Source organism: Aquila chrysaetos, chromosome 2, assembly GCF_900496995.4.
Source record: "Aquila chrysaetos chrysaetos chromosome 2, bAquChr1.4, whole genome shotgun sequence".
Classification (NCBI taxonomy): Eukaryota; Metazoa; Chordata; class Aves; order Accipitriformes; family Accipitridae; genus Aquila; species Aquila chrysaetos.
In genome coordinates this window covers 41,974,383-41,987,799 of record NC_044005.1, presented here as the reverse complement: position 1 = coordinate 41,987,799, position 13,417 = coordinate 41,974,383, and the positions used below count along the sequence as shown (strand labels likewise).

General features: G+C 37.1%; 1 protein-coding gene across 1 annotated transcript in view; it reads left to right on the top strand.

Annotated features, from left to right (window-relative positions):
• STARD9 (StAR related lipid transfer domain containing 9) overlaps window positions 1-13,417 on the top strand; it is a 122,943-nt gene that overhangs the window by 19,037 nt on the left and 90,489 nt on the right. The gene's annotated exons all lie outside the window — the stretch shown is intronic.

Sequence of the window (13,417 nt, the reverse complement as noted above, 5' to 3'; positions counted from 1 at the left end):
ATCAGGTTCTAAAGGGAGAAGGCTCTGAAGTGAAAGGAAGAGTGTTGAGGTGATCCTGCTGAGAGGATCAACAGGGAAATAATCACATCTTTAAATAATGGTAGTAAATTTTACTTATACTATATTGTTCTGAGCACTTTTCCTTGATAAAGCATCAGAAATCTCTTATAACTAATGGAGATTCCTCCTAGCTTGAAGATCCAAGGTTTGACTGATTAAGAAGGAAGGTTGAAAGATTCGGTATTTTAAAATAGGATATGATTACAAATTTTTGTTAATAAGGAATTATTAAATCTACTACAAATAAATATCATGCACAGCAAAGCTATCCAAATATTTCACTAAGCATGCATACGATCACGTCAGCATTGAAATAAGATTTTACTGCTGTTTTGTCTTCAGAATGGTATCATTTCATTTTTGCCTGTTGTCAGTACAACTGTTCCTGAAGTTTCAACCTGTATAATTGCGGTGTTTTTCACAGAAAGTATCACTTAAGACTGAGGTAGTCCTGTGAAATTTGTATTTCTGGTAGTGATGAGCACAGGATTGTTTTACTTTTGGGAGTCAATATTTGAAAAACTATCAAATTTGGCAATTACTAGAACTATAGGTGAAATTCTTGACTGTGCTCCATTTCCTTGTTGGTGCAGTAGTGTGGAAGAGGTTTTGGGAACTTGGGAAGTGTATGTAGTGTTTAAAAAATAAAGTTGTTTTTCTAAAGTACTCAGGACTAGATAAACTTCCATTTTAGGGATTACGAATAACAAACATTTAAATGCTGAACTGTTGGGGTTCCCCCCCTTATATTGTCTTACTTGCTTAGTTTGGTTTTGTGTTCTTTGTGAGTTTCTCTCAAAATACACTTAGAAGCATGCTGCTTAGAACTGTTGATAATACAGTTGGTTTTCCAGCTGAAATGGTTTAGCAGATGAAATGTTGATAAATACAGTCTGCCAAGTTGGTTTTATCTCTACTTGGTATGAAAAATTATCAGAACTGCCAAATGGAAAATATAAATATTGGCTACAAAGTGTAAATTTTTATTCCTGTTGTTATTAAATACAAGTGCAATTGAAAAAGAATGTAAAATGCTATATAAACAGTGCAGCTTCCTTGCTGGGGCTGAGTAGGTATTTCAGACACTGTGGAGAGCCTTGTGTTATCATACAATACAATTTTATCCAATAAAAACACTGAGGGGGAATCATGAACTCCCTGGCCATAGAAAGTTAAGTAATAGGCCATAGTTCCCTTACCGGTACCTGATGCTGGCCGAAAGGACATCCAGTGCTGCTTCATGTAACTGGTGGGTTACTGAGCCTTAGACAGATGTCTTTCATGAGTTAAGAGAAGTTTAAAGATGGACTGGTGCTTTGAAATGCCTGGAGTCATGAGTGAATTTCTTGGGCTTTTTACCTGTCTTGGTGACTGTAGAACCAGTAAAGCATACTTTAAATGCCCTTGAGAAGAGGGCCGCTGGAATACTGCAATCTTACCGTGCTTTTGTGCATTTGTCTGCCCCCTTACACTGTATGAATGAAGTTTATTGTACTAATTCCATGTTTTGAATCATTATTTCAGTGCTGAGCTTGAAGTTTCTAAGCTTCTTTACAGCAACGATGCTATCAGCAACCAAAGAAGGTTCAGTAACACTCATCCAGTAAAAGCTTTCTTTCATGAGCTGACCTTAGATTACTTTTTCCTTGAAGATGTCTTGCCAACTGTTATCATACATGATTGGTGTATTGGTTGAGGGTGAAAACTAGATTAAAGTATCTGCCTTCAGGTTCATTTTTGTAGAATGCTGTCTTTTAGTAAACTGTCTTTTTGTTGTCCTCTGGATGGATGTATGAAGTCCTAACAGTTTCTTCCATTGTTAAGGATTCTGTCACCATAAAACAATAGTGGGAGGGCTGCAAATCATAGTGTTTAGGTAAAAATATGATTTTAAAGACACAAATCTGCTTCTCTGAATACTCCTTACGGTTTCTTCCAGATGTTAATTAACATTGTTCACTTCAGGTTCTGGTCCCTTGCATTCCAGAGATGACTACACACAATGCATTTTATCCCTATATATTTTGAACATATACCTCATAGCTGGTTGTGACAGGTTTAAGTCACATATGTGTAAGTACTTTCAAATGTTTGGATGAAAAGTTCAGATTCGTTGTTCCGTTTATAAAAACTGTTTTCTCTGCCACCTGTATTCTACTTGTATTTGCCAAAATGGGAATACATGTTGCCCACCTTGTTTGTTTTTCCTAATATATTTATGTTAGTATTTCTTCTGTTGTGGGTTTTTTTAATTAAAAAAAGGTAGGAAAGGTATCTTTTCCCTTTAATTTGGGGAGAGAAAATTGCCATACAGTAAACTGAAGAGGAACTGAACCAATTTAGTAAAATCTGCAATGCCCATGTGACAGATGATATGCCTTTATTTTTTTTAATAGCACTGAAACTGGAAGTGCTTTTCCCTTCAAAAAGCTGGAGCAAGCAGAGTCAAAAACATAAATTATTTTTAAGAAGTGTTATTGTCTACATATTTTTTAGGGCTGAATTTAAAAAATAATTATCTCATCACGATATAGACAAGCTTTCTTGATTGGCATTACATAATGTAAGCCTCCTCATATCTCTGAAAAGAGGAAAGTTGCTAAATTAAAAACAAAGTTGATGTTTGACTACTGAAAGAACAACCCATCACTGTTGGTGTATGGAAAATAGGCTTCTTGGCAGAGATAACCTGTTGGATAGTGGTTGGTTTTGGAAGATGGTTTCAGGTACAAGTGGATAGTCTTTGACTTTTATTCAAGGTTATTCTCTCATTTAAAACATTTGAGGAACTAGATATGACCCAGAGTTCTGTTGTCTTTATTTCTCTCCTAACTGTGGTGAAATATGAAGCTATACAGTGTTTCTAATGATCACCCAGTAATTTATAAGCTTAATTTAGAAGTTTAATAGTAGTGGTCTGAATTCTTAGTCTTCCTTTAGAAGTTACATAAATTCTTTAAAAACGTAATATTTTTTAAATAGTTCAGCTATGCAAGTAGTATGTTCATTTTCCAAGTAAGCTGAATGCCAAATTTTACAATGTGACCTCTGGTTTTCAGGTGGCCGGTTTGAGATCTTTGGGCCTGTGCTTTTGTTTTCTCACTGGGCAGTTGAATATTTCACGTTTATATTGAGCTGAAGTTTTTATCTGCTTTCACAGATGCACAATTCTTTCCAAAGGGAGTTTACCTTCTCTTTTTAAAGACAGTTTTTTTCTCTAAGTGGATTTGTTAGTGCATAAACAGAATAGAGGAATCGAGAAATACCCTAAGGGAAGAGTCACTGGCTAAATCAACCAGAGCTACCAGCCACTAAAGGAAGAAGGATGTGCTAAATCCTTCTAAGTACGGAGAAATGAACCAGCCACTAGAGCTACGTGGCAGAGAGAGAGAAACTGAGTATCAAAAAATTGTGTGGGACCAGAGAAAGAACAGGTAACAAATAAATATGAAATCAGGACAGGGACAGAACATTTGATGGGCAAAATACGAAATGAGAAGCAAAAGGAAATTTAAAAATATTATAGTCATTTAAGAGAAAAAGGGCATGCATGGTTTTTCTGATCTTAACTCTGCAATTTGTTACATGCCTTTTCCATGGTTATAAAGGAGGGAATGGTTCTCCAAACTATCACTGTCAAGATATAGTTACATTCTTAAAAACAAACAAACAAAAAACCCAGCAACCAAACAAAATAAAGCCCCCACCCCCAAAAAACCCACAAGAAACTGTAATACTTCTGGTGATGTTCCTTTTCCTGCCATTTTTTAGTCAAACTTGATTTTTTGCTGTACTGTGTTGCTGCAGAATTAGTTCAGTCTTCCAAAGCGACAATGCTGAGTGTCTGCACCTGGGTTTTACCACTTGCATGCAATTAAGTAATTTCACCAAGTGTCCTTGCATTGTTGTATTAAGTTTTTTGGGGGGAGGTGAATTTGGTACTATACAAAACCTTCTTTAGTAAAGGGGACATTTTGTGTAGAAGTGACTATTGCTTCCTTCTCCCCCGCCGCCTTCCTCCGCAGATCTCTTCAGGAAGCTGTGTGTGGTTCAGGATTGTTTTCCAAAGACAATGTTGGAAAACCATCACTCTTTGGCCATTGTATAACTATGGGATTACCCGTTTACTAGAGATTCCTGACATTTCCATTTTGCAGTAAAAATACTGTCTGATAATGATATTGTAATGATATTTAGGGTTATAATTTTTATTCTTACGGGCAGATTCAGGCTTGCTGATTCGTTCTGCTGGTTGAATATGATAGCTAATATGTAGCAAACATGTCCTGCAAACAAACATCTAAATTTAAACTTATTTAAATTTTTGTCTGGTGTAGAACAGTCTGTTTCAATCTTTTGAGTTTCCTTTGTAAAACCTAAAATAGCTCTTAATGAATCTTTCATCAAGTCTGATTTAGCTCCACCAAGCAAAGGAAAATCTTTAAAACAGTTGCAAAACTTAAGTAAATGCCCATTTAAAACCTACTGCCAAAAAAACCCCAAAAAACCTCAGCTTCATCTAATGCACGCACTGTTAAACAAAAACTTAACTGTATTCTGCATGAGTATTCTTAAGGCTACAGGAACACATGCAAGCATTACGTATTCTTGTAGCTGGTTGTAATAGCTTGAGTCCTCAGCTTCCCTCCAGCCATCCTACCCATCCGGTTATTGTGCATGCACAGTAACCGTGGTGGGCAGACTGACCCACAGGATGTACAGGCAGGTATTTACACACAGCAGTTGCCATAGATAGCTGATGTTAGCAATCTGTTTCTTTTGATAAGAGGAATGTTCCATGAGTAATAGTCGTTGAATGGTAGAGATAGTGAAATCCAGAAAAGTCTTTAAGTGCCCAACTTGTACTGATTTCAGTGGGATCCAAATCTCCAACTGGGTTTTCTTAAAACAATTTTTGTAGCTCTTAAGGTTAGTTTTTGTACTTCAGTACATCAGTTAAATGGAGATGATAATGTTTATAAAGGAAATCATAATTTAGACTTCAGAATTTTTACCTCTGGGTTTCAAAAGAATGAAATAAGCTATATTCATATTAGTCAAGGATTTTCACACTTCTGGGCTTGACTTGGTAAGGATTTTATTTTGGTTTGGCATAGTGTATTAGGTTTATGCAGGTATGAATATTCCTTCAGTGTCTTTCTGAATGTTATAATTTTCAGTAATGCTTTGACCCTCATTGGACCTTCTAAGATGCAATCGTAAAAGCACTTGACCAAAAAGGCCGCAGCCAAACAAAAAGATGACTTTGAGGTAAATCTAAGAAATATGAGAGCGCACAGAGATTGTAAACAGCTGAGCGATGATATACTGTTGCATCTTTTTCCCTGAAAGATTACATTGCCTTTTTGATGAGAAGTGGCTGCCTATCACAAAAAAAAAAAAAAAATTAAAATCTTAGTGTCAATATTTTATATGGATTTCCCTGTATGTGGAGGTTGCACTGTGATGTGTCACATTGAAAAGTATTATCTTAATGAATCAGGATAGTTTTACAATGAGAAAGCAGTAAGGGTATGAAAATGAATCTTACTGCGAATGTCAGTAACTGCTCCTAATTTCTTGACCCTCTTACCCCCCACCCGCCCCGTTCTTCGGCACTGACTTCCTAATGTAAGTGAAAGGATAACTGTGAGTCTTTCTTTGGTGCGCTTCCACTGTGCATTTGAACCATTGAGGGTTTTACAAGACTGTTCAAAAGCAAGACAGTGTGTTAAATTAAGGGTTGTTTATTTCTAAACTTTTATATAACAAGTGCACAGGTTTTGTTTGCCTGTCTGTCCATTGCAAATGTGTGCTAGGAAGAACTCCTTTCCATTCAAACACAGGATCCAATTATTTCTATCATTGTTTATAAATATATTCATTGGGAAGATTGGCATTTATTCTGTGCTCTGAAGGCAGAAATGGGTGTTACTGATGGCTCATGTGAGTGAATGCACATGAACCCTGTAAACAGATTTTTCCATTTCTTATTTGTTTTAAAGTACCGTAATTGCTTTTCATCACATTTGACTTCCCAGCATAGTTGGGTTTTGTACTACTTCCAGCTAAGTAAAGCAGTTTGGGAAAGGAGCAGATGGGCAGATGATTTTCTTACCTCCTTGTCAAAGTGTAACTGAAAAACAAATAGAAGAAAAAACAGATATGTTTGCTTTCATATGCAAGATCTTTAGTATGGCACTAGGTTTTTTTGTTTTGTTTTTGGAGGGTTTTGTTTGTTTGTTTTACATGTTAATTGAAAAAGTTTAGAAAAGTTACACAACAGTATTGTTTGGAAGCAAAACATTGCAACATACTTTCCACCCCTTCATCAAACTAAGTCACTGTACTTGATCCTTTTTTTTTTTTTTTTTTTTTAATTGCAAACATAGTCATGCTTCTGAAGAACTGGGAGACCTTCCCTTTCTAAGCTGAGTTTGTGACACTTCCATGCCTCCATACATTCCCTGTGAGATTCAAGTTTTTAATTGTCTTGTGAATTCTCAAGACAAATTCAAAATCTGTTATCTGGCATAAGCACTTAATTCTAAAAATTATAACATAATAAAGCTCTAATTTAAATCTCTTGAAAAAGTCTTCAATTTGTTCTGGCTTTCTCTCCCTGCCTGTGTGTCCCGTCCCATCATCCGTGTCGTGTGTCCGTCCCCCCTGCCTTGGTGTAAAATGAGGGAGAAAGGCAAGGAGGCAGTGGCTGTGGGTGTAAATGGCATTTTCGCATGAAATATTTGAAAAGCAGTAAGCATTCCATCCACAAGATTTTTTTTCTCCAACCCAGAGTGAGACAGAAGTGAAAAGGAGAGTGTGCTGTAAGAAAAAGGCTTTTTGTGCAATAATTGGATCAGTATATAATGGATTATGGTGGAGGGAGGGAAACCACCATGAGTGCATGCTATATATCTTCTGCCAGCCACACAGCTGCTGTGTTCAGTTCGTGATCGAATAAGGTCATTCTTTCCAGCTATACCAAGATTTCTTTGCAGAAAACTTCTCTGGGAATTATCGTGAATAATTGCAAGCTTCAAAGCAGGCTTTACTGGAAGACAAAAAAGAATCAAGTTAATTTTCAATTTAGCATGCATAACATTAAAAAAATTGTATTTTGGGGAGACAAAAATTAGTTTTAAATAACTGAGGCATTGAGTTAATTGATTGGAATAATTATATAGTCAAACATTCATATGCAACTATAATTTAATGCAGATACATTTAAAATATGAAGCCTAAACAGGAGTACACAAGAAAGGATTAAGCTGAATATTGGTAACAGGTTGAGGGAAATCAATAAACTATTTCACAGACAATGAAATGAGGCTTTTTCTGACTGTTCAATCTGCTAGTGCTCATACACACTCATTCTGTTTCCCTGATAGGTGCGAATGGTTGCTTACTAGATACAGAGAGCATATTCTTTACAATAGGCAGGCAGTATAATTTGCTAAATAATATTGAAAGGATCTGGAAGTGCATTCAGCAACTTAGAAGAAAAAGAATAACAAGTTCTTTGGCTTGCCAGTTGTTGTGCATGTTGCAGTCAACCTGCGCATTTGCAATCTGTGTTACTTCGATAAATGTGATTTTTGCACATCTTACAAGTAAAACCAAAAACTTGATACTGGTGACCTGCAGAATTTCTGAAGTAACTTGACAGCATATGGTCATTTAGAAGGATGATTTTTTTTTTTTTTTAAATTAACTTCTAGTGATGGAGATGTATTTAAAAAAAAACAAACCCAAACCCCACTGTTATATATATATAAGATGTATGCAGATGTTGATTGCTATTTCTTACTTGCAGATGAACATTCACAGTTTAAATTCCTCTGTGTAATCACACCACAGTCTTTCCTAAATGCTCATAAAGTAGTGATATTTTCTTCTTCTTTTAATCTAATACTAGGACCATTCTTTACTTTTTGCTTTGCAAACAGATTCCCTTGTTCATCTGCAAGTATTTCCACAGCATGGCTGGACACAGAATGGAAGGTCATATTCATGGTGCTTCCAAGGTAGCAGATTGATCCAAGATTAGTTTTTAACTTAGAGTGGTTTTTCTCCAATCTTAGCAATGTTTTGTGAATAACTTCAGTTAGACTGGTCTTTTGGGAATTGAAATTAATGAAAAATTAGTCTGAACTTCAACCAAGTCTCCAAGATCATATTGTTCTGTGAGTTCTGTAGTCACTGGATGGAAGGATGCTGATAGACTTTTAGTAGGAGACTGGGCCAGGTTTGGGGTTTTATTTGGTTTTAGCAGGCAGCTGTCTTATGAAAGATTTTGTTGGGCAGGACTGTGCTGGCATTGAATAGAGAGATCCGTTTATTGCAGCAGCTGGGATCAAGTTCAACATGGCCATTTTGTTTATTTCTGAAAACATGCCGTGTTTCTGACATATTGCAGCCATGAGACTGGACTTGCATGTGTAAGTAGCTAAAGCCTGAAAAACCTAAATAATATGCATGTGTCCTGTATCACTGTTTATTGAAGTGTTTGGTATGAACAGCAATTGTTCTTTTATATTATAGCAAAAAAAACAGTCCTTCCCTTTTTTATAGATTTGTGCTTGCTTTATTTATTTATCTTCATTAGTAGCTAACTTTTATATTTTTCTGTGAACTAAGATGGTATGCCTCAGAGAGATGTGTGTGGCTTTGAACACAAACTGAATGAATCATCCTTTTGGCTGGATCTGAGCACCTGCATGTTGACTCCCAATTCTGTTTTGTTTTTAATCAACAAAAAGTCTGCCCTTGAGAGCTCATATGTGAAAAGCAAAATTAACATCTCTGTTCAGTTGTGGCTTTTCTGCTAAAGTAGGTTCTGTTGGCAGTGCTCCTAAATTGCATAAGAAAGAGTGAAGATGAATAAAATTAATACAGTCTAGAAACATTTACAGTAGCCTCATTACATCAAAATCAAAATTCTGAGTGTCAGTTTAGGGTTCCTTAGCCCCAGATGTACATGGTATTATGGATAGGTTCTCACTCTTTATAACTTCAGTGTTATAATGTCAGGACATTCTTAGCTGAAGCAGGGGAGGTGGTGTTCTGTATCTTAGATTGGCAAATGTATTTTGAAGTATGTTTTACGAGGCTATATTACTGTCACATGAAGTAGTTGATTAATAAGTTTTGGAATGGACCATTTGAATCAATCCTTGCTGGATAGGTTATATTCCTGAGATGCTGAATAGCAATGAAAGTTTTCCCAGATTATTTTTTTCGTTTGTGCCCATAAAGATTGACTTGCTTTCAAATTACTTCTATTAACTTTAAGATAGGTTTCAACTTCTGCTATACTGTTACTGCAAGTGTTTTCCATTCTGAATCTTCAGACATCCCTCTCCTGCACACTCATGTATCTTTAAGAGTGTATACATGGGTTGTATCATTGATACTGGGTGCCTTTACAGTATTGTTGGCAGATTTTGTTACGAAGAAAAGAGTCAGTCTCTTATGTGCCTTGTCCTCTGAGACAGACCTACATGTGAAACATCACGTCTGAAAAATGAATCTAAGGAACTGTGAGGATCCAGCCCAGAATTAAGTAATTTGGCCTACCTTATTTTCTTTATATTTATAGATTCTTTTTTTAAATTTATTTATTATTATTTCATAGAGAGCTCAGTAGCTTGACTTCAGTGGGTAAGGAAAGCCCTCTCTAGCTAGCATTGGAGAAGCTGAGATAGAAAATTGCAGGGGATTATTTATTCAAAGTAGGCATACTTTCAGGGAGGTTATATTTATACTTCATATGTGGTTTTGAAAAAGAACTGTCCACCTCTCTAGGATTTTGTTTCATTTCGAATATGACTAAAAAGAAGAGGAGCTCAAATTACTGGTGGAAGACTGCTTTATGCTTTTTGTTTTGGTAGCTTAAGTTTTCTGAGACCATAAACGTTTGCAAGTTTTGCTCAAATAAAAGATCTTTCAAGGTATGTTTAAATTGTGCTTCAACAAAGCAACATCCAGGAAAGAACCAATTGCTTTGAAGGCGAACAGAAGGAGACATGTCTTATCTTGTGTTAGGTTTTGCTGAGTGTGTTCTGTTATGATAGCAGAAAATGGATTTGAGTAACTGCAAATAGACTTAGGAATAGATAAACTTTTTTTTTTCTTTTTTCCTAGAACAACAATGTTGAAAGCTTCATGGGTAATGGGTTTTTTGTTACCCTCATTATGGAACAATGAGGTTTCCTGATGGAATTTAAAAGCCAAAAAATCTTTCAGAGCAATGATTCCCAGTCATTTGAAGCAAGCCCTATTAGAGCTGTCTATGACCTTGTCCTGGTTTCAGCTGGGATAGAGTTAATTGTTTTCCTAGTAGCTGGTATAATGTTGTGTGTTGGGCTCAGTATGAGAAGAATGTTGATAACACGCTGATGTTTTCAGTTGTTCAGTAGTGTTCAGACTATGTCAAGGATTTTTCAGCTTCTCATGCCCAGCCAGCAAGAAAGCTGGAGGGGACACAGCCAGGGCAGCTGACCCAAACTGGCCAAAGGGGTATTCCATACCACGTGACATCATGGCCAGTATATAAACTGGGAGGAGTTGGCCTGGGGGACAGATCGCTGCTCGGGAACTAACTGGGCATCGGTCAGCGAGTGGCGAGCAATTGCCTTGTGCATCACTTGTTTTGTATATTCCAATCCTATTTTTATTATTGTTGTTATTATCATTAGTATTTTCTTCCTGTCTGTTCTATTAAATTGTTCTTATCTCAACCCTCGGGTTTTACTTTTTTTTTTTTTTTTCCTGATTCTCTCACCCATCCCACTAGGTGGAGGGGAAGTGAGTGAGCAGCTGCTTGGTGCTTATTTACCTGCTGGGGTTAAACCATGACAGACCTTCACAGTAAAGAGCACAATACCCATTTTGCCATGTGACTGATAAATGTAACCTAAGTGCTTGGAAATATCATCAAAAGAGCTTCCTTATATAGTGCCCTGAAAGCACATATCCCTTTGGGACAGGAGAGATGCATCTACAAATTCCATCTGCAGAATAGAAAAGTGCTCCTTTAGCTGTTGGCATTGTGACCCACGTGGTGGCTTGCCTCACTTGGGCTTTGTACTTTTGCACTCCCTCTCACACATCATCTCCAGGACCTTCTTGTACATAGGCAATGTTATTGCTAATGGTGATGGTGGGAAACTCAGGTTGCCCTGCATCATGCACGTCATGTGTGAAGTCGTAGTGCTGCTCTAAAACGTGACAGTGCTCTAAGGCCATTTTCTTTTCCAGTCTATATTATTTTCATTCTCTGAGTTGCAGCCTGTTTCTTCATGACTGAAAGTAGTTCATGAGTGACTTATATATATTTTTTTTTTTATTGCTGCATGTTGTGACCTGTTTCCTAATAGAACACAAGTTCTGCTTTGAAATGTATGAGTGTCTGAATTCAGTGACCTTTGCATTAGCTAAACAAAATGTGAAACCTGCTTGCTATTATAATTTTTCCTTTTTTTGTGATTTTCCTTTTGATTTTGATTAGAACCAAGAGCATTTCTTGTAGCTGCTTTGAAATAGGAATAAAAGGTGGAATCATGTTCAAGATCTAGAGGGAGAGTTGATATGAATTTATCATTGAAGCAGTGAGATTTTCTCATATTGCAGCATTTACTTTTAAATTCCAATCAAGTGAAAGGGTTTGGTGGAGCTAGTTAGCATTTTAAAGCCAAAAATCATCTCACTGCTGTAACGATTGGGAAATGTTCTAGTCCGCAATTTGAGGCTGTTACTTATTCCTTTTTAATTTTTTTGACAGCTAGCATTGTTATATCTTTTAGTTATTTTTAATGTGTCTCATAACTCTGAAGGAAGAAATTGACACTGAATTTCCAGCTCGTGTTCAGAAAATTCACAACCTTCTTGATCCCTACATATGGAGAATGAGATAATTTAAAGCCTGGGCTTAAGTAGCTTTTGATATTTTTTAACTTAAACTCAAATTCAGCAGAAAGTCAAAAGAACTGTTAGTGCCTTAAAGATACATTTAGTCTTAAAACACAAGGGTTTCAGAGGACTGTAGAAATTTGCTTCCAGCTCTTCACATTGTCCTCCTTTACATCATTTCTTTGTGTTTGACTCAGCTTGGTACAGCACAATGCTTTTATTGTCTCACATCCTACTGCATGTCATTTGCATAAATTTATTGCTTATTACAGTATGTGGAATGTAATCTTTTTCTATTCCATTTATTATGAATGTAAGTGGCTTTCTACAACTCAATGTCATTGGCATGTTGAGTTGAAAGAGAGCAAGACATTAGAAGATCATCTTTTGCTCCTCATTTTATTAACCTGGAGTTGATGCTTTTTTCCTCATAGCAAACTGACGCTGTATCTGTACAAGTAAATAAAATGGCTCCATTTAATGCCAGGAAACATTCCCTGAGCACTGCAGCTTGGTCATCTATACTGCTAAATTGCTAGAGTCATTCCTGGTACTATTTGGGCTAGGATAGCTGGTACTTCTTGTAACCGCTTCTAGGCACAGTCCAGGAACTGGCAGGGACCATGACCACTCCTGACTGGCAGTTTTCATGTGGCCACCCTGCTTTGGAGGCTGAGAGTGCTTGACAGTATGAACATAGGCTGGTCTGTGCTGTATAGGCTAGACATGTTTAAATCGCTAGTGTTACAGCTGTAATTGCATGGTTCTGTCAGAAGTTCTTGTAGTGCTGTTTGGGAAGTGATGCTGAAGTGCTTTTGCAAGTGACTAGAAGTTCCCACTTGGAGAAGAGAGAATGTTTTTCACACATACCTCTCTGGCTCTGTCTTCCCAGCTTGGGATGGGGGGGTAGGGGGGATTAAAAAAATCACATTTTATGTTGGTGTTATACCTGACTGCATCTTTGTGAGGTAGAAGATAGCCTGCAGTGTGTAACCAGCAGTGGACCTAAAGCTGTGATGGGAGCTGGCTGCAGAGTTCCATTCCCAGCAGAGGAATTAGGGGTGGAGACTTAAATTACGGGGGCTGAAATTTGTTGCGCGCAGTTTGGGACCTTTGTTGTAATGGCTATGCTTCATGCTAAGGATCAAGAACTTTTTTTAATATGCTGTCCGCAAGTTGTCTAGCAGCACACATGTTGTAATGTTGTTCTGGGTTTGATACCGTTGGGAAAGAATCTGGAGGCCCTCTAACAGCTAGACTCTGTATAAATCCTTTTCACATGTCTGTAGGCCAGCCTTTGAGAGTCCCTGCAGCTTTTGTTTTAAAGATGAATTTACCATTAGAGATGGTTCGATACAGCACACCTTCTGCACTATGCAGTTTTGTACACTTATTCACTGATTCAGTCACCTGACATCACATCCCAGAATGTGAGGACATGTTC